This window comes from Chelonia mydas, chromosome 3, assembly GCF_015237465.2.
Source record: "Chelonia mydas isolate rCheMyd1 chromosome 3, rCheMyd1.pri.v2, whole genome shotgun sequence".
NCBI lineage: Eukaryota > Metazoa > Chordata > Testudines > Cheloniidae > Chelonia > Chelonia mydas.
Genome location: NC_057851.1, coordinates 164,779,983 through 164,806,129, shown reverse-complemented (window position 1 = coordinate 164,806,129; position 26,147 = coordinate 164,779,983).

Sequence of the window (26,147 nt, the reverse complement as noted above, 5' to 3'; positions counted from 1 at the left end):
CAGCAGGACTTTCTGAGATGACATCAGCTGTCTTCTTAAACCTGAAAAGAAAGAAAGTAGAGAGAGAGAAATTAGTGCTGGAAATTCCCTGCCTGATACAAAAGGCATCTTTTCGTATTTGATCAGATTGCATTACTTCATATCACGTTGTGGGTCAAGGGCATTCAGTACTGACTCACTGCGTCTCAAAGTGCATCAGGTCAAAATGATATAACCCAGAAATTATGAAACACAAATGGTCTCTGATGATTAGTTGCCTAGGTATGTGTCAGAAGCTGTCTTTTAAATTAATCGTCCATTTGTTCCTAGTGTTCGTCATTCATTGTGGGCCTGATCCAAAGCTCATAGAAGTCAGTGGGATCCTTTCTGTGCACATGTCTAATTAAAATGAATAAAAGGTCATTCAATGATATCTTGTTTTAGAACTCTTGCAGTAAGAGTTTGAATTTACCAGAGCAATGGGACATGCAGTATCCATTGAGCACCAAACAGTTAATACATCACCTGGATCAAATTTTGCCATGACTTCACACTCCAATCGATCCTATCTATGTCAATTCAGGGAAGCATTTGGGCCTACATTTTCCCACAGTGTGATCCCATTCTTTTTGAAAGCACATGTCTTGAACAAGTTACCATGATGTCTTCAACAGAGCATGTTAAACCCTCTATCTTTGCACAGGATTCCTAATTGCATCAAAGGAAATTCTGCAAATAAAACACGGGGAGAATATGCCTCTAATTGAAGAATAAATTGTATCAATGGATACACAATTGGATTTGCAGCTAGCTAGGGATATTAAGACTAACAATGAGGGTTTCTAAAGGTATGTTAGCAATAAGAAGAAGGTCAGGGAAAGTGTGGGACCCTTATTGAATGGAGGAGGCAACCTAGTGACAGAGGATGTGGAAAAAGCTAATGTACTCAGTGCTTTTTTTGCCTCTGTCTTCGCGAATATGGTCAGCTCCCAGAATGCTGCACTGGGCAGCACAGTATGGGGAGGAGGTGACCAGCCCACTGTGGACAAAGAAGTGGTTCAGGACTATTTAGAAAAGCTGGACGAGCACAAGTCCATGGGACCGGATGCACTGCATCTGAGGGTGCTAAAGGCGTTGGCTGATGTGATGGCAGAGCCGTTGGCCATTATCTTTGAAAACTCATGGCGATCGGGGGAGGTCTCGGATGACTGGAAAAAGGCAAATGTAGTGCCCATCTTTAAAAAAAAGAAGAAGGAGGATCCGGGGAACTACAGGCCAGTCAGCCTCACCTCAGTCCCTGGAAAAATCATGGAGCCGGTCCTCAAGAAACCAATTCTGAAGCACTTGGAGGTTGATCAGGAACAGTCAACATGGATTCACCATGGGCAAGTCATGCCTGAACAACCTGATTGCCTTCTATGATGAGATAACTGGCTCTGTGGATGAGGGGAAAGCAGTGGATGTGTTATTCCTTGACTTTAGCAAAGCTTTTGATACAATCTCCTACAGTATTCTTGCCAGCAAGTTAAAGAAGTGTGGGCTGGATGAATGGACTATAAGGTGGATAGAAAGCTGGCAAGATCGTTGGGCTCAACGGGTAGTGATCAATGACTTCCACGTCTAGTTGGCAGATGGTATCAAGCGGAATGCCCCAAGGGTCAGTCCTGGGGCTGGTTTTGTTCAATATCTTCATTAATGATCTGGAGGATGGCGTGGATTGCACCCTCAGCAAGTTTGCAGATGACACTAAGCTGGGGTGGGAGTGGTAGATACACTGGAGAGTAGGGATAGGATACAGAGAAACCTAGACAAATTAAAGGATTGGGCCAAAAGAAATCTGATGGGGTTCAATAAGAACAAGTGCAGAGTCCTGCACTTAGGACGGAAGAATCCAATGCACTGCTACAGACTAGGGACCGAGTGGCTAGCCAGCAGTTCTGCAGAAAAGGACCTAGGGGTTACAGTGGACGAGAAGCTGGATATGAGTCAATGGTGTATCCTTGTTGCTAAGAAGGCTAACAGCACTTTGGGCTGTATAAGTAGGGGCATTGCCAGCAGATCGAAGGATGTGATCATTCACCTCTATTCGACAGTAGTGAGGCCTCACTTGGAGTACTGTATCCAGTTTTGGGCCCCACACTACAAGATGTGGAAAAATCGGAAAGCATCCAGTGGAGGGCAACAAGAATGATTAGAGGACTGGAGCACATGACTGATGAGGAGAGGCTGAGGGAACTGGGATTGTTTAGTCTGCAGAAGAGAAGAATGAGGGGGGATTTGAAAGCTGCTTTCAACTACCTGAAAGGGGGTTCCAAAAAGGATGTATCTAGACTGTTCTCAGTGGTAGCTGATGACAGAACAAGGAGTAATGGTCTGAAGTTGCAGTGGGGGAGGTTTAGGTTGGATATTAGGAAAAACTTTTTCACTAGGACGGTGGTGAAGCACTGGAATGGGTTACCTAGGGAGGTGGTGGAATCTCCTTGCTTAGAGGTTTTCAAGGTCAGGCTTGACAAAGCCCTGGCTGGAATGATTTAGTTGGGGATTGGTCCTGCTTTGAGCAGGAGGTTGGACTAGATGACCTCCTGAGGTCCCTTCCAAGCCTGATAGTCTATGATTCTATGATTCATTTAGGCACGGGCCAAAATGAGTGGCAGTGAGAAAGCTGCACCACCCTAGGGAGAAAATCAGAAATAGTGTGTCTCCCAGTACTCCCCTTTAGCACAAATCGGGGGCCATTTGTATCACTCCTTGTGGCGCTGCAATATACACTCTTTCCCCACAGACAGACAACTCCACTCCAGCACATGAGAGTAGAGAGGAGGCATGACAACCTACAACCTGCCTCTCTCTGCCCAGTTGCTCCCAGTGAAAGTATCTGGGATGCAAACCCTGTGCTACCTTGTGTGTCAGGGCTATAGCTGTGCTCTGCTTATACAAACTGCATAAGGGAATCCGGGGAGCAGAGAGGTCCTTGTTCCCTCCTATTCCCCTATGCAGCCACCTAAGACAAGTGCACAATCCAGCCTTAAGGAAGAAATTCACATGTAGTAAGTAGTAGTGACTACTCTAGATTTTGTGTGTGTGTGTATGGGATTTTAAAAGCAAGATACATCATATTTAATACCTTAACTGGATCATTTAAAAATCAGTAATAGAAACTGATAAAAGACCACTCTTGATAAACCCATGTGAAATTTAAAGTGAGACATTTAGATCATTGTGAAAAAATGCATGAAAACCACTTTACTTTGGGCCTGATTCTGCCGCTATTTCTCCCAGAAAGAATAAGCATAAGCAAAGGTGGTAGAATCAGCCCCCTAGCCAGCCATTTTTAGTACTCTTTAACATTGATATATTCACGTTTGCATGAGTCTACAACTTCACATCTCCTTCAGCTTTAGTTTTGTACCATATGCTGTCATGAAAATATGAGAGCTAGTTGTTGTGGATTTTGGCCATATTGTTCCCCATTGAATAATTATTCATAAATAAATTATTTAATTATTCAACCAGCTCTAGAAATATTTGTGATGTTCCCTAGAAACAATTAGACATGTCCATGAATGAAAAGCCTGAATGAAACACTCCCTCATTCCGTGAAATTTAGATCCAAAACTAAATTTTGCAGCGTAGGTTCATCTCTGACTAGGATTTTATGACAGTCACCTATGTTAAGTGAGGAAGAGGATCTGTGAAACAGAAACAAATAATTGTCTGAAGACAAATATATAGACTAATTAGTAAACATAGCAAGAATAGAATTTGTTTCACCTGCTGCAAACTTACAAATAACAGAATGCTTAGGGACCTGCAATAACACCCACAAAGTTATATTTTCTATTGTAAGGTAGGGGGGGCCACCAGGTTTTGCAAGTGTTCATGTGTTCAGTTTAGTCAACGACATCCAAAATTCTGTCACAAAAACACTGTGGTTTGAAAGACTCTGGTTGGATATTATGTTATGGTTATTTTCCCCATGAGGATTCACTGGAGACTGGTAACTTATGATACCATCTGACCTTAATTGGTGGTATCCTAAGGTCATATATATAAATGCTGTTCCTCTTTCCCTGGCTTTAGTTTTATGAAAAACTCCTTGTATATTTCATGACATTTTTTAACTTTTCACAAGACACTCACAAATCAGAATCATCTTCTTTCGGTGTCTGTTAATGGAAACCCCCTCATACGGCTATTAGTCATTGTCATACAATAGTTTCTTGTCTACAACTACTTTGATGTTGTACATAAGAGCCATGGATCAATTACATCCATTTTTCCCATTACCAGCCAAATATTTGGACACTTTCTGTTGAGTTGATTCAAGGCAGAACTACACTAAAGGAGTTGCATACTGTGCAGACATTTTTAACCTTCAGAAGCTGAAGGTTTTGTGACCTAGGAGAATTAATAGATGTTTATTCTAGCAGGATAAATGGAAAAAGGCCATTTTAATTCTAGTGGGATAAATGAAAAGCAGCTAAAATGGAGTTTGTTATGACAAAAATATTCAGAAGTGTCATGTTGAAGTGAGGAAAAGCAGTTATGTATTTATATTGTAGTCCTAATGGAATGTTTGTCGAGAGTTCTTCAAGTGGCAAAATGCATTAGTAGTTGTTGTGTTCCCCCAGTTATCAAAACAAATGTTTCTGTTGAAGCTTGGCTGCTGTGCTTAAATCACTTGGGAAGATCCAAATATACATCCTCATGTCTTGTGGAAGGAAGAATTCAGACTTTTTAATTAAAATATTTATTTTTGAACAAGCACTACAGAGTGCCTTTATTTTTCTTGTTTGCTTTACTGAATAGCCCCTGGGTTTCTACTATTGTGTCAGAAAGACATTTAGAGAACATTTCACTAGCCAAGATTCTTCTGGAGAAGGGAAGGCCGGAGAAGAGCCAGCTGGCATATCTAGTTGTGGTACATTTATAATATTTACCAAAACCAGGGATTTAACAAAACAAGACTGACTGGACAGCATTCTCCAAAAATGCTGCTTTGTATATTCCTCAGAGGGTCCCATCCCTCTGACTTTACTCAGGAAAAATTTCCCATTGAAGCCTGTGGGAATATATGCTTGACTTAAGGACTTCAGAATCAGGTGGAGAGGGGTCTAAACAACTCCATCCTATGGCACAGAAATACTAGGGCTAGTTCCTCTTTACCATTTAAATCCAGTATTCGGGTTGAGCAAGAATATCCTAGCTGGAGCTCTGCATAAGTGGGTGCAGGTGATGGCAATGGAGAGTAGACTGTATGTAATTTGGCATTGAATCCAGTGGCACCAACACACCTCATGCCTGGAGCACAGGGGCTGCAGCAAGGGACTGAAGTTGTGGTCATAGCCTCGGCCTAGCTTAGAGGTGAAATGGATTTCCTTTCTCTACCCCTGCACTTCATCCTCATCAAACAGAATTACTTAGCGGGTGAAATAAATCTTACCTTCAGAGAGATCAGCAGCAGCCACATTCACATTTGCAAAGGACACAGGCAAGTAATTTAGACTCAATTTATGTTTTGTGCATTTACAAAAAGGAAAAGAAGTTCTGCAGCCTTAACCTCAACAGAATTTTTTTCAGGATTTAACAGTGACACAGAGAAAAAGTTTTTGCATTCAAATGTTCCCTGGTACTTGAAATATTGTGGAATTGTGAGAGCATGTGGGAACAAGAAATTGATTATAGTCAGCTTATTCTTCTAATGTCATTGTTTACTTTTGGGATTTCATTTGCCTTGAACAAACAGCTTTTTGGTAGTTTAAAGTGTAATTAGTAATGTGGGTTAGAGTAACTTTACTTTTTAAAAACTTCACATAATCTTGTCCCTTTGCAGTTCTGCTTAGACATTATTCACAGACTGAGCAACAAAATATTATATATGTAATAATTATAGGGTTAGGCCCTTGCTTTGGATGACCTTGATTTTAATAGAGATGATCCATTTTCTTTTATAAACATTTTATTACAGGGAAGGTGGTGCCCTCCCGTCCCCTCATCTGCATACAGTCAGCACCTGTCGTGTACAGATTCTTCCCTTCTGTGGCATTGTCCCCTTCTCAGCTCAAACTCAGAATCCATGCTTGTGAGGAGCTGAGAGAACTAGGCAAGCCAAGTTCTCTGCCTCTGGGAGATTCCGATAAGAATGGATAATACAGTTTGTGCATATGTTGTCTTTTCCACAGAATTTTGTAGTAAGAGACTTAAAGAGCTCAATCTGTTTAGCTTAACACAAAGAAGATTGAAAGGTGGTGTGACTGTGATGTAAAAGCACTTTCACAGGGAGAAAATACCAGGTACTACTAAAGGGCTTCTCAATCTAGTGAAGAAAGGTATAACACGAACCAATGGTGGGAAGTTAAATTAGACACACATTTTTAACACTGAGGGTGATTAGCCATTGGAACAAACTGCCATGGGAAGTGACGGATTCTCCATCTCTTGATGTCTTCAGATGATGAGTGGATGCCTTTCTGGAAGGTAGTCAGTCATACACAAGTTATCGGGCTCAAAGGGTCACGGGTCACAGTGGCCTGTGTTATACAGGAGATTAGACTAGATGATCTATTTGGTCCCTTCTGGCCTTAAAATCTCCCTTTAAGGAGTGGCAGGCATGATGAGATGAGTCCTTGCTAGTGTAGCTCCATTACCACTCTGCTAGCAGGGACTGGGGTTGGACCATGGTCAGAGCCACTGTAGAAGCACAGGGCTTCCACATGGATTGGATGGTCTGGCCTCCTGTGAGTCATTAGAGAGGCATGATGTTTCTGAATGGGTTCTGCTCTGTGGAATGGGCCACAGGAGCAGTGCATGCAATCCCTACTTACAGTGATTGATATGGGGGAATCCATAGACTTCCCTCCTAGGAACCCCTTAGTGAGGTTTATACCACTTGAGGAATGATCCAATTCTATTTTGGTGTATCCTGCAGTTTGTGTATCCACCCAATAGTACACTGAATTTCTGTAAAGGATATAGGTCTGATTTTTAATCTCACAGTTCTCCTTCAGCAAAATGGGAATTGTGTCTGAGTAACGACAACAGGAACAAGACTAGAACTGTTTTGTCAGCAAACAACTGAAAAGGTGATTGTGTTTAGGTGGCAGTCGACAAGGGCAACATTTTTTTACTAGAAAAAAAGCCTTTCTTCCTGAAAACTAAACTGTTCCTGAAAAATTGTCAGTTATTTTTGTGATTTTTTTCTGATTTTTAGTCAATTTTGATTGAAATTTTTATCAAAATAATTTGAGATTTTCAGTCAGAAAATGTTTTTTGGAAAAATGATAGAATTTCAATAATTCACTAGTAATTGCCAAAATATTTTGATAATGTGTCGATAAAAAAGTTGGTTGTAAAGTTGTAATGAAAAATGGAAATTGGGTCCATTTTGAACTGAACCCTGCAAAGCAAAATAGCTTTGAAATTTTCCTAAATTTGTTTTCCAGTTTTGAAACCAGCTCTAGCTATTTGTTATGCACCTATCATCGTGATGTATAATCCATAGTTCTGAGTTGTTAGATTTGTCATTTCCAGGCCTATTTGTGATGTCATAAACATGGCTTCATTGCAGAAGAAATGTCTGGTTGTGAGAAAGGAAGCTTACAAGAAGTGGAAACTTGGACAGATGACTAGGGAGCAGTATAAAAATATTGCTCGAGCATGCAGGGGTGTAATCAGGAAGTCCAAAGCAAAATTGGAGTTGCAGTGAGCAAGGGATGTGAAGGGTAACAAGAAGGGTTTCTACAGGTATGTTAGCAACAAGAAGAAGGTCAGGGAAAGTGTGGGACCCTTACTGAATGGGGGAAAGCAACCCAGTGACAGATGATGCGGAAAAAGCTGAAGTACTCAATGCTTTTTTTGCCTTGGTCTTCACAGACAAGGTCAGCTCCCAGACTGCTGCACTGGGCAGCACAGTATGGGGAGGAGGTGAGCAGCCCTCAGTGGTGAAAGAACAGGTTAAAGACTATTTAGAGCAGCTGGACATGCACCAGTCCCTGGGGCCGGATCTAATGTATCCGAAGGTGCTGAGGGAGTTGGCTGATGTGATTGCAGAGCCATTGTCCATTATCTTTGAAAACTCGTGGCGATCGGAAAAGGTCCCAGATGATTGGAAAAAGGCAAATATACTGCCCATCTTTAGAAAAGGGAAGAAGGAGAATCTTGGGAGCTACAGATCAGTCAGCCTCACCTCAGTCCCTGGAAAAATCATGGAGCATGTCCTCAAGGAATCAATTCTGAAGCACTTGGAGGTTGATCAGAAATAGTCAACATGGATTCACCATGGGCAAGTCATGCCTGAACAACCTGATTGCCTTCTATGATGAGATAACTGGCTCTGTGGATGAGGGGAAAGCAGTGGGTGTGATATATCTTGAGTTCAGCAAAGCTTTTGATATGGTCTCCCCAGCAAGTTAAAAAAGTATGGATTGGATGAATGGATAATAAGGAGGATAGAAAGCTGGCTAGATCGCTGGGCTCAATGGGTAGTGACCAACAACTCGATATCTAGTTGGCAGCCAGTATCAAGCGGAGTGTCCCAGGGGTTGGTCTTGGGGCTGGTTTTGTTCAACATCTTCATTAATGATCTGGATGATGGGGTGCATTGCACCCTAAAAGAAATCTGATGAGGTTCAACAAGGACAAGTACAGAGTCCTGCACTTAGGATGGAAGAATCCCATGCACTGCTACAGGCTGGGGACCGACTGGCTAAGTGACAGTTCTGCAGAAAAGAACCTGGGGATTACAGTGGACGAAAAGCTGGATATGAGTCAACAATGTGCCCGTGTTGCCAAGAAGGCTAATGGTATATTGGGCTGCATTAGTAGGAGCATTGTCAGCAGATCGATGGAAGTAATTATTCCCCTCTATTCGGCACCGGTGAGGCTACATCTGGAGTATTGCATCCAGTTTTGGGCCCCCCACTACAGAAGGGATGTGGACAAATAGGAGAGAGTCCAGCGAAGGGCAACAAAAATTATTAGGGGTCTGGAACACATGACTTATGAGGCGAGCCTGAGGGAACTGGGATTGTTTAGTCTGCAGAAGAGAAGAATGAGGGGGGATTTGATAGCTGCTTTCAACTACCTGAGAGGTGATTCCAAAGAGGATGGAGCTTGGATGTTCTCAGTGGTGGCAGATGACAGAACAAGGAGTAATGGTCTCAAGGTCCAGTGGGGGAGGTCTAGGTTGGATATTAGGAAAAACTTTTTCACTAGGAGGGTAATGAAGCACTGGAATGGGTTACGTAGGGAGGTGGTAGAATCTCCATCCTTAGAAGGTTTTTAAGGCCTGGCTTGACAAAGCTCTGGCTGGGATGATTTAGTTGGGGTTGGTCCTGCTTTGAGCAGGGGGGTGGTCTCCTGAGGTCTCTTCCAACCCTAAACTTCTATGATTTTGGTTTATTCAGACCCTGCTCTCTGCAATAATTGCCCAGAAGAATACAACCATTGTTATACAAGGACCTGATTCTGTTTTCATATATACAGGATAAATCAGAAGTAATTTCACTGCAGTGGAGTTAGACTCGTGTAAAACTGGTGTAAGTGGCAAGAGGACCATGCCCCAAGCAATTTCTGTTCTGTATAAATGTTCTCTTCCCCCAGCTCTTTGCCATTCCATACTCTGAAAGACTCACTGCAAAATGCTACAATTGAATAGGCTGATTGCAGAAACCCCGCCCCCCCTCAAATCAATGTGTGTTTCATTAAGCATTTTCTTGAAACTCCCTGCTGGGACTTGAACTTACCGGCATCAAAAGCTAGTGTATAGTGATTCAGACCTGAAAATTCATTGTTTCATTTTAATTAAACACGGATTTGCAGAATACGCAATTCCAAATACAGGAGTATTACATTTCGTACCTCCCTGCACCTGAACATTTATGGCTCAAACAGTTCACAGGAGGCATCATCATTCGTAATGTCATCTCACTCAAAAGCTACAATGATTATTTTGCCTGTCAAGGAGAAGCTTCTGGATTAAAAATGAAAGTACCATTGTGCTAAATATAAGTGTATTGTTTTTACCCTCTGAATGAAATAGATGTAGGATGGGGGGTAAGTTAAAAGTCTGATCCTGTGAGGTCCTGGGAACCTACTACCATATGCCAAGCACTCTCAGCTCCCAGCAGACCTGATGAGGGTTTGAGAATGTTTCAGCTCTTTCAGAATCCGGTCCGAGAGGATTAAACAATCCAAGCAAATATGATCTCATCCCACCTTGTGTGGAACATTATGAAACACGACTCAAAGGAGGGACAGATGTGGTAGCAGAATGCAAAACACTAACACACCCAGCATGGTGCTTAAATGTTTTTCTTCAAAATCCCATTTTTCCCTGGCAAACACTTGTAAACATTGAAGTAAAACAAAACACATTTCCTTTTCATTCAAAAAAAAGAAAAAAAAAGTCTTTAAAAAAAGACCCACAGGAGTAAGAGCAATAAGGAGGGACAAACCCCTCTACACAGGGTCTAATTCATATTTCCAAAGATCAGGCTGGGTTAACTGAGTCCAAATCAGAACTTTTGACACTAAAGCACGAAAAATGTTTTAAAAATACAACATTTGCAGTGTTGTTGTAGCCATGTTGGTCCCAGGATATATGAGAGACAAGATGGGTGAGATAATATCTGTTATTGGACCAACTTCTGCTGGTGAAAGAGGCAAACTTTTGAGTTTACACAGAGCTCTTCTTCAGGTCTGGAGCTCAAAAGCTTGTCTCTTTCACTAGCACAAGTTGGTCCAATAAAAGATATTTCTTCGCTCACCTTGTCTCTCTTAAAAATATATATTTAGAAATACACTGAAATAGCGTAAGGGCTTCATAATCTAAGTGATGCCTCATGTCTTGAATAGTCCCATGGATATAAAGAGCAAGGTCTGGTGTAAAAGTAAAACAAAAAATTGTGATTACTTTTGTGAAGAAAAGTGCAAAGTTCAGTTTGCTAGGATTTGTTAGATCATAGCATTTGCAAGTATTCAGGTGATCTCCACTTCATGAAAATGTTTATGAATCCCAAAATATTTTGTCCAAATGATTGTCTGAAAATTGATACTGTACACATCAGTATTATTTACTCAATTCATTAGTTTCCTGTTCAAAAAAGTCCAGTTGTGCAGTCAGGAAGCAAACAGTACCTAACAGTGATTATGAATGTACCACAAATAAGGAGAGTCAGAGTGAATAGTTCACAACAACCTGCAGTGTTGGCAGTTATACATCAGAAGTCTGGTGAGTGCATTCAAAGAAACTGAGAATCAGTTTGTAAACATTTAAAACAGCTAAGTTCCTAATGAATGATATTCATGGCAAATGCTTTGGCCAGCTCTACCTAATACCCACATGGTCACTGAGCTCAGAGTCCATCAGCAATTAGTTTGTCACTCCACCTTAATACAGCAGTGTCTTTCCTTTTAGGATCTAGCAGTTGAGTACAGGTGGGTGCTCAAATACCACACTGATGACTATGGTCTAAGAACCTGAATAGAATCCTGGCAGATTTTCCTTGATTTCTTGTGAAAGAACATGTAGATTTCCCCTACATTAAATCTAAGTTGACAGTCTGGCCAAGATAGCTTCAGATTGAAGCTGTTTGTCTTCCACAAAATGTTTTAAACCTGTTTTTTGTTTGTTTGTTTTTGGGAAAAAGCAGAAACATAACTAGAATCTAATGCCCAGTTAAGTGACAGTGTAAACTTGGCTGCACATATTTCACCTTTTCTTGCAAGATGCCACGCATTTGATCTTCTGCCAGTGACTTTCTGTGTAACCTTGTGAAAATCACTTGAACTGTTTGTGATTCAGTTTCCTCATCAGTAACGTGTGGAATTTTTTAGATGAACAGATATCCGTGCACAGTAGTAGTAATATTACTGTTAAAAAGAAATACGCTGCTGCAGGGGCATCGCTCAAATAAAATGTAAAACTCAGGTACTGGCTGCTGTGTGAGCATTAAATATCCCTGGACACTTTTTGTAAGAGTAGGAATAATAATAGCACTGGTTTAAGCGCCCTGACGAATTCCAGCTGATGTATTTACATGGCAGCCTATCTGTATTTCCACTCTAGCTTTAATTGGAGAAATTAATCTTTATTTCCTGTCCTAAAGCATTGTGCAAAATTCTAGCCACTTTAAAATCATGCACTACATCCCAAAGGTTCTGGACTAGTAGCTGCCTTTCACTGAGTGATGGATTTATATATATATTAGACACAGACGCACATGCATTTATGCAGAATAAAGGTTTTATGTGCACGAGTTTGGCACAGCCACGGTACGCATAAGTGGTGAAGAATTGCTGAACTGGTTCTTTAGTTTCCACTTTGGGATTTGAATAAACCCAGTAATTATGAAACATGAGGGAAAGTGGAAAAACAGATCTCATTGTGAATTACAAACACGAATTCATTTCTGTTTACCTGAAGAGTGTGTTCCAAAATTGGATAACATTATGTAATTCTTTTGTTTGTAATTAAGTATGGTGTAAAGATAGTTGAAAGTAAAACTAGTAACATGTCCTAGTAGCTGTTGTAGGGGTTTAATAAGTACATTTAATTAAGTGCATGTTAAATTTGGGGTTTAAAAAACTTTTGACCCGAGGAAAAGGCATTAGGGATTCCCCAAATGCACTAAGGAGGGCTTTTACCACAGCATTTATGTTAAATCCAAGCTCAGCTCTGAACTCCACCAAGTAAATCACAGATAAAGAAGGGACAACAGCTGATCTAAAAATTACTGCTCTGAATCTATCAGACATACCAGTTCTTCAGCTGATCAAATATCTGTTTTCAATCATTCAGTAAATCCCTATTTTTGGTTTCTCAAAACAGCATTGAACTAGTTTTTTGGACTACCACAGAATAACTAAAAGGCAGACAAGTAGTATTTAAAAACAAAACAAAAAAAAAACCCAAACCAAAAAAAAAAAAACCCAGAAAAAAGCCATGCATGTTTAGCAATAAGTCGGGCCATGTTTTGTCATCTTACCATACGGGTTGTGTCAGCTGGCAGCAGCATGAGTAATCTAAGCTTCAAACAATATCATTCATTAGATAAATCAATAGATACAGACAGAAACAAGCTGCCTGCCTAATGATCAGCAGTTTTTTAATAGCTTGTCAGACTTCAACTTGTCAGGTCTGAAGATTTAGGGACACTGATTCACTTGGGATTTGCTGACTGCCCTCCCACTGGGCCATCTATGAATCACAATAGAAGACTCCTAGGAACTGAGAAGAAAATGGATGGCTTTCAGGGCTTTATGAGGTGCAGCTTATTGTTATGCCTCAACTAAATCCTAATTACTCTGATTAACAATGCAAGCCTGTCAGTGCCTATGCATAATAGTTTGCAGTAATTACTATTAAATTCTGCCACTTCTTCTGAGGCCTCCTCACTTGCCTTCCCCAGACAATGCCTCCTATGCATGCCATTCATCCATCTGTTGTTTCCAAAATAATGTTCCCTGGGTTAGCTTCATTTGCAATGCAGAGCAGACCTGAAAACACACTCAAATGGGGTCAAGCAAGATCAGTTGTCTCATAGGATGGGCTGCGGGATTTAAATAGTACCAGGTCTGTGGGTCAGATTTCTTGCTTCTTTATTATATTAACTCACCTCTTAAGGTCAAAGGTTTATGGTAGGTTCATTATTCAGGCTTAATCTCCATTTTTAGTGGATGTGCTTATCTTTTCTTCTTTACACCTTGGCTGTTTCATTGTTTATTTTCTTTCCTTTACCTGCTAAATTCACACATGGCATAATAGAAATAATTCTGTGAAGAAGTGCACACCTCCATTTAGGAAAAAATGCACAAGGTAAATCCATTTAGCCAAAGGTGTAGCTATACAGAGTTCATCTGAAGCAGGAATAAGTTCTAAAGTGCAGGCTAGATTTTATTTACGAAGGGAAATTAGGCTGTGATGGTTAAATAGAATAATAGGTGCTATCCATAAAATGACTTCCCAGTTGAGAGTGCTCAGCACCTCACAGGATCAGACCCTAAATAATTCACAGTTGTTGAATTTAGAGGCACTCCCTGCACTGAATACTGTAGTTGTAACTTGCTATACCTTGAATTTCCACAGATTCATGTTAAAAGGCAACAGAAAGGTACTCACTGGACTGACCAACAGTGAAGGCTTTAAATTAAATCCTCAGTTATATCTCACTATTGCAAATACACCTGTTGCAAATATTCTCAGAGTTTTCTCATATACTAAGGATCTGATCATGAGAAGTGCGGAGCAGCTTCTTGGAGATTCTCAGTATCCTGAGAATTGAGGGCACTCCACCCTGTGAACGGGTGGGGGCCCTCCATGCAGAAAAGGGAGAAAGCTGTACATAAATGTGCACATCTGCAGCTTGTTAATTCATTCTCTTGGCCAATTTATCTTTTGGGCCCGTGGCTTGGTCAACTGAAAGAGAGAGTATAGTTTTAAAAAAAAGGCTAGTTCAGAGTTAATTTCCAATTAAACCAGTACATCTATTAAGAAGTAACAAAGTCTGAGATGCCATAACAAAAGGGGTTTGTGTGTGTGTATATATGTATGTGTTATAGCTGGTCAAAATGGCTAGCCGACTGGCTTCCTGGCTTGTCAGCTTGCCTGGTGCTTGGGTCGTGGGTGGGCAGGCTGCTGGGCTGGCTCTTAAGTTGCCAACCAGCCAACTTGCCTGCTGCCTGGTGGGTGGGTTGCTGGGCTGGCTGCCTAGCTTCCCAACCAGCCAATTTGCCTGCTAGCCAGCTGGAGGCTGGGCTGGTGGGCGGATGCTGAAACAGATTGTTCTATTTTGCTGGACATTCTGTGATTTTGAAGTTTCGTTCTGATGTGGAACAAAACAAAACGCTGACAATCCAGAATTTCTCACTAAATGGAAACTCCCTTTTCCAGCAGCTCGAATATATATCTGTGCAGAACGATCAACTGTTGTATAACTGCATTGGCCTATATGCCTGTTTCCACTATGTGGTATGGAGTGGGGCTACGTCCAACTCAAAAAATCCTGAATTAGAGCATTCACTAGTGGCTTCGAAGATTGGAGAGGCAGCAACGTGGCATGCAGCCACCTGGAGCTCCTCTGTAATATATCCCTGAGAACCATCTGGGAAAAGGAGAGCAGCTCATCCAGGGATGCAGGAGGAGCAAAAGGAGAGTGACTCTGTCCTGCATGTTCACCTGTTACTCCGTTCAAGAACTGCAGTATTGAGAAGGAAGCATTAATGTGCTGCTTGGATCAAAGCACTGACTATCTCTCCATGCTCTGTGAGCCTCCTCCTCCATCCGAGAGTGAGTGCAGGAAGCTGTAAGGGAGTGGAAAAAATGGCAATACAGCAGACGCACTAGCTCTTCTGACTCTCTGAAGGAGGAAGGCCCCAGAGGAGAGCAATAGCAAGGGAGAGTGCAGATGCGGATCTTGACAGGGATAACTGTCCTTTGTGAACCACTGCTCTGAACTGTTGATTGAGGCATTATTGTGTGTGAACGAGGCATATCTTTTGGGCAAAGCAAAATGGTGTAGAGCAGTGAGAAATTTCCTGCTAAGTCAGTCTACAGAGCTAGTATTCTGAAATGCAGGTGGACATTTCAAATACATTTCAGTTTCTGCAATTTCCATTTAGTTATACAGGTCTAATCTGTCCTAAGTAAAAAACCTATACGTCCTCTCAAAAGCAGTACAGCACCCTCACCTTCTCCACATGCCCCTTACTGCAGTTCTGTAGGAAATACTGAACACAGTTTATAGCATGAGCTATTGTCAGGTGGTCTGAGGAATGTGAAGTGAATCATCACTTCACAAAGATCCATTCATAGCAAATAAATTCACCCAATTCCCTGAAGTGGCTTTCAATAGATGCTGTATCTGCTGTTTATTGGAATCCAGATAAGCTTTTTTCTGGACTTTTTTAAAAAATGGAATTCCACAAATCTACTTTGGAAGGCTGTCCAAAGGGATGTTTTGTCTGTAAGCAGAACTTACTACAAAAGCAGGGAATTATGTAAAGCAGTGTTTAGTGTGACAGTTTGGAAAGTATTTTTCAGACAGAGGCCTGGTGTGGAAGCTGATAACTGCCCACAGAACTTTTTAAAAGACTAAAACATGAATTCCCACTTTATTTTTAAATGTGTCTAGCACATTTTGAAAGCTTGAAAATATGCCTGTCTTTGAAATAACAGCTTTACATCACATTTTGAGTGAAATAGACCTTTTGGACTAAGAATCTGTATTTTATTTAAACACCCAAATCTACTTCTAGCTCAATATTCCAAAGATTTGTTAATGCTCAATTTACTAACATGCTTCTTCAGGGCATAGCCAAGGTTTGTAGCCAATGAAAACATAAAAAGAAAAGGAGTACTTGTGGCACCTTAGAGACTAACCAATTTATTTGAGCATAAGCTTTCGTGAGCTACAGCTCACTTCATCAGATGCATACTGTGGAAATCCCTGAGTGATAGATCTAATTTTAAGTGTGGACCAGGCCTCAGGGAATGAGGAACCCATTACTGTGGAAACACAGTATGCATCCGATGAAGTGAGCTGCAGCTCACGAAAGCTTATGCTCAAATAAATTGGTTAGTCTCTAAGGTGCCACAAGTACTCCTTTTCTTTTTGCGAATACAGACTAACACGGCTGTTACAATGAAAACATAGGTTGCATGTGGAATATTCAGCAAGAGAATTGATAAAAAATTAATAATAAGTGAAGATCCTATCACCTGACTTCCACTACCAGCTCATGAGAATTGTTATCATAAATAATAATAATTATAGAAATATAAATGCAAAGAACCGGATTTCCAGTTACTGCACAGAGAGGGGGCCAAATTCTGGATGACCATAAGTAAGTTTACAACATGCAAGCAAGTAAAGCCGGTATGGAGAGCAGCTCCAGAACTTCACCTTGCTCTAAAGACACTGCACCTTAGGCTATGATCTAGCGCAGCACTTAAGCTCACGTTTAACTTAAAGCACAAGTGCTTAAATGCTTTGCCAGTTTAGGGCCACAGCCAGTGAAAAGCCATAGGACCCAATTCTGCTCTCACATACACAGCATGTAGTAACTGCATTGAAGTCGTCGAGTTACTCTGGATTTTTATACCAGTATACGAGAGGGCAGAATTGGTCCTATGGCTCTTAACTAGCTGAATTAAAGGATTTTGTTTGGCTAGTGAAGAGCCTACAGATAGGAAAGATGGTCTAATGGATGGGGTACTAGACACATGGGTTCAATTCTTGACTGTACCACATACTTCCTCTGTGACGTTAGGCAAGTCATTGAGTCTAACCTGTGCCTCAGTTCCCCAGCTATCAAATGGAGATGATAATTTCCTCTGTCACAGAGGTGTAACGAAGGTAAAGTCTGCTAATGATTGTGAGACTCTCAGATACGAAGGTGAGGAGGGCCACATAAGTGTTTAGGTAGGTTGTGGTCTGTCTAGATATCTGCATTTCAGAATACAGGCTAGATTAGAAGTCATTATAAGGGAAGTGTTTACTTGCTTCCCTTATGAAATCCTATAGTGATTTATTCCAGTGTAACTCAGCATAGAATTTGGTCAATGGATTATCATAGCCTTTCGACTGCATAGTTTGCAAGACACAAGCTAAAAGAATGGAAGGGGTCACGGGATCTTCAGCCAAGTGGAAACACCGTGCCTGCAGCAGTTTCACACGGGCTGACCTCCAGACAAGCATACAAAGAGTGCGTGTTTTGTGACTAGTTTATGCCTTGTAAGAACTGGAAAAAATATTGTGCAGTTTAAGGCAAGGCAGCATTTGTGCCTTCTCCAGCTGGGAAAGCTGGGGGGCAGAAACTGAGCACCTTCAACTATGCTGGATACAGATCAGCACGGAGGGAGATGGGCTACCAACAGGGAAAGGGCAGTGTAACGATCAGTCTGGGATTTTGAAAGGAACCTAACACCATGTCTACACGACAGTTGCTACAATAGCACAGCTACGGCAGTGCAACAATGCCACTGCAGCACCGTAGGGTAGATGCTGCCCACATCCATGGAAGGGGTTTTTCCATCGATGTAGCTAATCCACTTCTCAGAAAGACAGAAGAGGAATACTTCCATTGGCCTAATTGCGCCTACACTGGCGGTTAGGTGCCTAAGATGGCATTCAGAGCACAAGATTTTTCAAATCCCTGCGTGATTGATCTAATTTTAAGTGTGGACCAGGCCTCAGGGAATGAGGAACCCAAATCCTGTTGTTGTTCAATAGGACTATTGGGTTCCTCACTCCCTTAGGACATAAGTTCCCAAGATCCAGAAAATCAAAATCAAGTTAACTCACCACACCTACTACAGGACAGGCCCAACAAAGAAAATAACAGAACACTACTAGCCATCACCTTCAGCCCCCAACGAAAACCTCTCCAGTGCATCATCAAGGATCTACAACCTCTCCTGAAGGATAGGTAGTGTGGAAGTATAACATTGTATAAGTATAACGTTGTATAAGGGGACATGCTGGATACATTGTATATGAGAGGGCATGCCAAAACATGTTACAAAGTATCTGAGGGAGCACACATAGGGACAGTTAGCTTTTGAATGGAGAAGCAATTAAGATAGAGCCAGCATGTCTAAGAAGCAGGCATCAGAATGGAAGGTGTGAAGGGCAATTAGTTAAGTTAACTGGAAGCTGTTAAAGGAGATTGTTAAGGGTGGCAGGTAACTGAAGATACGTGACTGGTCTCAGGGATCTCGAAGGTTGGTGACTAAAATCTTTTTCTTCTTTTGTCTGTAACTTCTCTGTAACTTGTTCTCCAAAAAAACTGTATAAATTAAGAGACACAAGCCCCACTCGGGGGGCTCACTTCTAAATGTATTAGCAGAGCAGCTTTGCTAATAAAACAGAGAGGTCTGATAAATTGTGAGTCTGAGTCAAACTTTGACAATTTGGAGGTTCCACCGAGATGGCAAGCGGCTTCACTGAGGCTGTGTGATCCCTGACTGCCTTGCAGGACGATCGTGGCAGCTGGCGCCTGGACACTTAGTCCAAGCGATCCTCCACAAGACAGAAAGGTACACAGCAGCAGCACAGTCTACGCCATTGAACTTGTTGGTTCCCACTCTGTTCGGGTAGGGGTCTTTGGATCCAGCTTCTGGAATCAGACATCTCAGGTAATTATTATTTTTGTGCTTTAACCGGTTTGAGGACTGTCTTGTCTTTGTGTCTATCCGTCTTCCCCGTGGTGTGTGTGTGAATCTGGGAGCCATCTCTGTCCGGAGACTGGCTGACCAAGGGGTCCCCGTCCCCATGGTCTGAATAAGTGGAATCTGCACAGCTGCAGCCGCACCACGCCTTGGGTATAACCCCTGGTGTGAAAGCCAGGGCAGTTGAGGCAGTAGCCTGTGGGCTCCTTTCTGTGTGTTGCACTGGGTACCGCTCTGCTGAGCCCGAATTTCCTTCTTGTGTGAGTGCTGTGTGAAGTCCTCCTGGATGGGTAATCAGAAGTCTAAGGTAGAACAGTTCCCTAAGGGAACTCCAGCTTATTTTATGTATTTTAGGAGGGGTCCGGACTCTTGTAGGTTTCTTGAAAAATGGTCCAAATTAGCTCTAGAGAACCCCAAATTACAGTGGCCACTATTAGGTTCTTGGGACAAGGATCAAGTGGACGCTTTAAAAAGCAAACTCGTCCTCCCAAAAACCAAATTGGAGAGAGGAGAAGTAGACTGCTTCATGCAGTGGTGGGAAGAGGCAAATCGTAGATGGACTGAGTCAAAACTCACCTCTCTTAAAAATTCTATCAAAAAACTAACAGTTCAATTGGATGCAGTCTCTCCCACCACTAGTCCGAGCGCTCCCCTTTGCCCAGTCCTGTGCAATGATCCGGATCAAACCCGACCCCCACCATACTCCTGTGCAAATAAGAAATCAGAAAAGGAAAAATCTTCAGTGACTACAGATAATGAAAGTGAAGAAGATACCCTCATTGGCCTCGCAGCTCTGCAAAATATTATGAAGAAGAAATCCAAAGCAGACTGCAAAGATTCTCTTGGCATCTCTTCTTGGAAAAGAGAACCTGATGGGAGGTTAATGAGAGACTCTGATCAAACTGTTGTGGCATCCTTACGAGTCCTTAAGATGGGAGAAAGTGAGTCCATATGGGATTATAAGCCCTGGACTCGTACGGAACTTTTATCTATAGTTAAAAGTTTTCCCAAACCACAGGAAAACTCTGTCAAATTTGCTGAGGAGTTTCTATTAATCTGTGAAACCTATGAACCCTCTGAGACAGATCTCCTCCAACTGTGTAAATTGTTAACTCCTGCCAGTTATTATGAAAAATGGTTGGCTGCCGCAGACTGGCCAGCTGAGGCACGCCACTCAACCATAAAAAGTACTGGCCCAGATTCGGCATACAGAGACCGGTGTATGGCTCTTTGGAAGCACCTGCATCAAGCCATTCCCAAAGTGTGGTCTCCTAAAACAAACTGGACAGCAATACGTTGCTGTAAGCAAGGGCAAGGAGAAAGCCCAGGCAACTATAGGTCCCGGCTAACTGATATTTTCCTACAACATTCAGGAATACAAGAGCCCGATGTAAATGGGCAGGGAGCCTTGGCACATGCATTTGTTGATGGTCTTCTCCCTGCTACAGGCAGCATGTTAAAACGAATAAGTGTGGGATGGGAGACTGAAACCATGGACACATTGCTGGCAGTAGCAGAGCATTGCCACCGCACTTTAAAAGGAAAGGAGGAACAGTCCTCCCAAAAGTTAATGGCTCTGCAGTACAGCATTATTCAGGACTAAGCAGACCACACCGGGAACAGGGACGGGGTTGCGGAAGGGGGCGGGGGGCTGGATTAACTGGGGTTTGTAACTACTGTAAACAGCCTGGACACTGGAAAAAAGAGTGTCCAAGACGACCTAATAACTGTATGGGAAATCAAGTGAACCCCCCGCTGGTTCCTCCAGCTGATCCCCAACCCTATTTTTCACCCCAACAATGACGGGATGCTGGGGAACCTCACAAAGTTTTAGCTCCCTTATTACCTCTGTCCCCTACTGGAGAATGTGTCCTGACTGTAAATGATCTCTCTCTCCCTTTCCTTGTTGATACTGGAGCTTCTCTTTCTACAATCCGCACCACTGACTTGCCTGAGGTTCCCCGATCTGGAAAATCTGTGTCTGCTGTTGGCATTACAGGGATCCCTACCTCTTTTCCCCTCTCAAAACCTTTGTCTGTTCAGGTCGGTTCCCTCTCTGAGGAGCATGCATTCCTCCTCTCTGATTCCACCCCTGCAAACCTTCTGGGACGGGACTTGCTATGCAAACTTGTCTGTTCTATTTACTGCTCCCCAGATGGTGTCTATCTGCAAATCCCTCAGTCTTCCTTATGTGATTCTGTAGCCTCCCTGCTGTCTGAAACTTCCCTCTCCACTCCGGTCCCTTGCTGTCCCTTAACTCCATCCCTAGAGCACCTAATCTCTCAGGTTCCTTCCTCCCTATGGCCATCTCACCCATCTGAAGTGGGCCGATTAAATACTGACCCAGTTCGGATTACTGTAGACAATTCCAAACCTCTGCCTCGCCTGTCTCAGTATCCTTTGAATCCTGAGGCAGAGGCTGGGATTGCTCCAGTTATATCTGCATTAAAAGAACAAGGAATTATTGTCCCTTGTTCCAGCCCCTGTAACACCCCTATCCTCCCAGTTCAAAAGGCTGATGGCAAATCGTGGCGATTTGTTCAAGACCTTCGAGCTATTAACCGTATTGTCATACCTTCTTTTCCAGTGGTTCCTAACCCTGCTACGATACTAGCGTCTATTCCTCCAAATGCAACCCACTTTACTGTTGTAGATTTGTGCTCCGCTTTCTTCTCTGTCCCATTTCACTCTGAATCCCAGTATCTCTTTGCCTTCTCCTACAAGGGTCAGCAATATACATGGACTACCCTTCCCCAGGGGTATACAGAGAGTCCATCCTATTTTTCTCAAGCCCTAGCCAGGGATCTCGCTGATCTGGTTTTCCCATCAGGATCCATACTGATCCAATATGTGGACGACTTACTCCTGTGCTCCCCCTCTCTGTCTGCCTCAGAAACTGATTCACTAACACTTCTCACAGCTTTAGCGAACAAGGGTCATAAGGCTTCTCGCACAAAATTGCAGCTCTGCCAAACCTCTGTCACATACCTAGGCTTCCTTCTCTCCCAGGGCTCCCGTACACTCTCTCCAGCCCGGGTACAAGCCATCCTTAGCTTTCCCCAGCCTTGCTCTCCACGCCAGGTCAGAAAATTCTTAGGCATGACAGGGTTCTGTAGGCAATGGATTCCCCAATATGCTTCTCTGGCTAAACCACTCCAAGAACTCACTCGATCCTCTGTACCTAACCCCATGCCATGGCTACTTGAAGCAAATGCTGCTTTCATCTCCCTTAAGCAGAATTTAGCCTCTGCCCCTGCCTTAGGATTACCTAACTATGACAAGCCTTTTACCCTTTTCTGTCACGAACAATCTGCTTGTGCCCTCGGGGTTCTTACTCAGGAGCACGGTGACAGAAATTGCCCGGTGGCTTACTTTTCTGCAACCTTGGACCCTGTAGCCCAGGGTTTACCCCCTTGCCTACGCGCTGTAGCTGCTGCAGCGCGCCTGGTCGAGATGTCTGAGTCCCTTGTCCTCCACTCTCCTCTCACTCTCATGGTTCCCCATTCTGTGGAAACTCTCCTGCAACGCAACACTGCTCACCTCTCCTCTGCTCGCCTCACTAGGTATGAACTTTTGCTGCTTTCAGCCTCAGATATCACTATTAAGCGCTGCTCCCGGTTAAACCCTGCTACCCTCCTTCCTTTACCTAGTGATGGTGAACCCCATGACTGCCTTGCAACTGTCTCCGCTATCACTGTCCCGTGCCCCGACCTTTCAGATGTACCTCTCCCTAACTCTGACCTGGTATTATTCACTGATGGGTCCTGTTATAGAAATGACCAAGGCCACCTTCTTGCAGGGTACGCTGTGGTCTCTCTCTCTGAGACCATAGAAGCTGTGCCCTTACCCTCTGTGACCTCTGCCCAGGTGGCTGAACTGATTGCTCTAACCCGTGCCTGCTTTCTAGCCGAGGGGCTCTCTGCCACTATTTTTACTGATTCTCGGTATGCCTTTGGGGTTGTGCATGACTTTGGCACCCTCTGGCAGGCTCGAGGTTTTCTTACCTCTGCTGGTACCCCTATCAAGAATGGCCCCTATATTGCCGCCCTCCTGTATGCAGTTTTACTACCGTCTGCCTTGGCAATTGTTAAGTGTACTGGCCACTCAGCGGCAGACACCGAGGTGGCAAAAGGTAATGCACTTGCTGATGCTGCTGCAAAACATGCCGCCACTATAAAACCTTCACCAGAAGCGTTTCTTGGTCCCCTCTCTGTCTCTGTAATGCCACCATCCCTGTCTCGTCTTGCTCAGCTCCAGGATTCTGCCCCAGAAACAGAGAAAGACTCCTGGAGTGCTTTGGGTTGCTCTTTGCATTCTGATTCCCTTTGGCGATCGCCCACCGGTACCTTTGTAGCCCCCCTCTCACTCTACCCGTCTCTAGCCGCCCTGCTACATGATGTTTCGCATGTTGGCAAGGAGGGGATGGTCTCTGCTATGAGTAAGGCGGGGTGGTGGGCTCCCCATTTCAGTTCCTTTGCAACCCGCCACTGTGCCGCTTGTGTTACTTGTCAGCCACAATGTAGGCAAATCTGTAAAAGTAACACAAGGGTTCCGGGGTTTGCCTCAAGCACCTTTCCTACACTGGCAACTTGATTTTGTACAAATGCCAAAGTGTCAGAAATATGAATTCATTTTAGTTATAATATGTCTGTTTTCAGGTTGGATTGAAGCCTTTCCCTGTCGCAAAGCTGATTCATTGTCCGTGGCAAAATGTCTGTTAAACCACATTATCCCTACCAAGGGAATTCCTGCCACTTTGTCTAGTGACCGGGGAACACATTTTACTGGAAAAATTGTTCAACATCTAAACCAGGTATTACATGTCACCCACCTGTTGCACTGCCCTTACCATCCACAGAGTGCAGGGGCAGTTGAAAGGCGAAATGGTGTGCTTAAAAATAAGCTGGCAAAAATCTGTAGTTCCACAGGGTTAAACTGGCCAGCTGCTTTACCACTGGCCCTTATGGAAATTTGGTCATCCCCATCCCAGAGACACAAATTGAGTCCATTTGAAATCATCATGGGACGCCCTATGCGAACAATGGCTACTATTACCCCAGGCCCAGACCTAAACCTAACTCACAGCACGCTCCTCCAGTACTGCAAAGGGTTAATGCAAGCTGTGAGCTCCTTCCATTCGCAGGTGCGAGCAGCTTGGCCGACGGAACCCACCTCTGCTGCCTGTCACACTCTTGAGCCTGGTGATTGGGTCTACCTGCGGCACCACCTTCGGAAGCATGCCTTGGAACCCCGGTGGAAGGGTCCATACCAGGTACTGCTCACCACCCAGACAGCAGTGAAATTATCCGGCATTGCTGCATGGATCCATGCCTCACAGTGTAAGCCAGCACCACCTCAAGGGGACCAAGCACCTCTGCAAGACCACGCAGAACCAGCTTCAACCCCAGAAGACAAAGAGGAACAGCCTGCAATACCTTACAATCTGCGCTCTCGTAAGGGTTGCCAGAAGCAGAGGGTAAGCAGACAGCAGGACCCAACAAACAAGAAGCAGTAGTGAGCCTAGCGCCTGCTGCCTGGTGGACGTAAAACTGTGACTGTGGTTCCCTCGAAAGGGGTTGTCGGAACCGGAAAGGGTCCTGCTTCCAACATGTGTCCTTTGAGAAGCTTAATCCTCAGCTACTGTGTCCTGAGGGTCTGGGGAATCCAGAGTGACAGTGACAATTCTTTCATCCAACAACAGGTGCAGATAGCCCAGATCCTGAATATTTCTAATTGCTGGGTCTGCAGCCACATCCCAGCTCACTCACAAGCTAGTATCCCCACCATGGCAATCCCTTTGAATTCCTCAGAGCTTGCTGGAGAACCCTATCCACTTAAAAGGACATGGAAGAAAAATGACACTTGGGGGCTGGGAAAAACATATGTTCCTAAACTTATAAGTGTGGTGAAAGGAAAGGGCCACTGGTGCTGGGTGTGTAATGGGACAGGGCTGAATCTAGGGAGGAGCAGCTGTCTCCAATACATCGTGTCCCATGGTGTATGGGACTATTCAAACAAGGTTGGAGAATGGCGAACCGGGTATGGAAAGATAAACTTCCTCTCAACCTGGGATCAAACCAAAGATTCAATCTCTTGCTCCCCCTACAGCCTCCCTGAGAAAAACAGCACCATCTACAAATGTCATGTGAATGCTACCTCTTCTCCCAGTGAAAATCATCCTGTGCCCTTTGGGGGATACTATTCCTCCTTCGTAAATTCTTACATGTCAAAGGGTTGCAGTCAACCCTTCCCAGCTTTAATGGGACATCATTGGGTTTGTGGGGAAAATGCTTACACTGTGTTACCAGCAAATTGGTCAGGTATCTGTTATCCTGCTCAGCTTTTCCCACAATTCCGGGAGCTTCAATCCCTCCCACGAAATCGCCTCCATAATTTCAGGCGGAAAAGGAGGGACTTGCCAGATGCTAAATGGTATGTGGATAACATAAGCCCCCTAACTTGGGAAGAAGCTGTTGGCATTTCTTTAGTCCCAGTAGGGGGGGTAATCCACCATGCAAAAAGGCTTTTAAGGTTACAAGCGATGGTTGAGATCATGGCCAATGAAACAGGAGAGAGCTTAAAAGCTCTAGCCAAAGAAGCAGGAGCGGTCCGACAAGTGGCCCTCCAAAACCATCGGGCATTATATATAATACTGGCAGCCAGAGGAGGGACCTGTGCTCTAATTGGAACAGAATGCTGTGTATACATACCTGATAATACTAATGAGGTAATAAATCGTGCTAGCCATCTGGAGCAAATTGCATACCTTCCCCAAGAAGAACCAAGTTCCTTGTGGAAATGGATAAGTAACTTATTCAATTTCTCTAGTCTGGGAAACTGGTTGTTTCAAGGAATCCTGACTATCCTATTTGGAATTCTAATAATCTTTGTGTGTTTTCAATTGATTTCTTGTTGTATCCAAAACTGCACAAGACACACCATCCATCAGGTTACCCCTAACCAGAGTGCTAATCTAATGTTGTTAAATGTCACCAGTGAA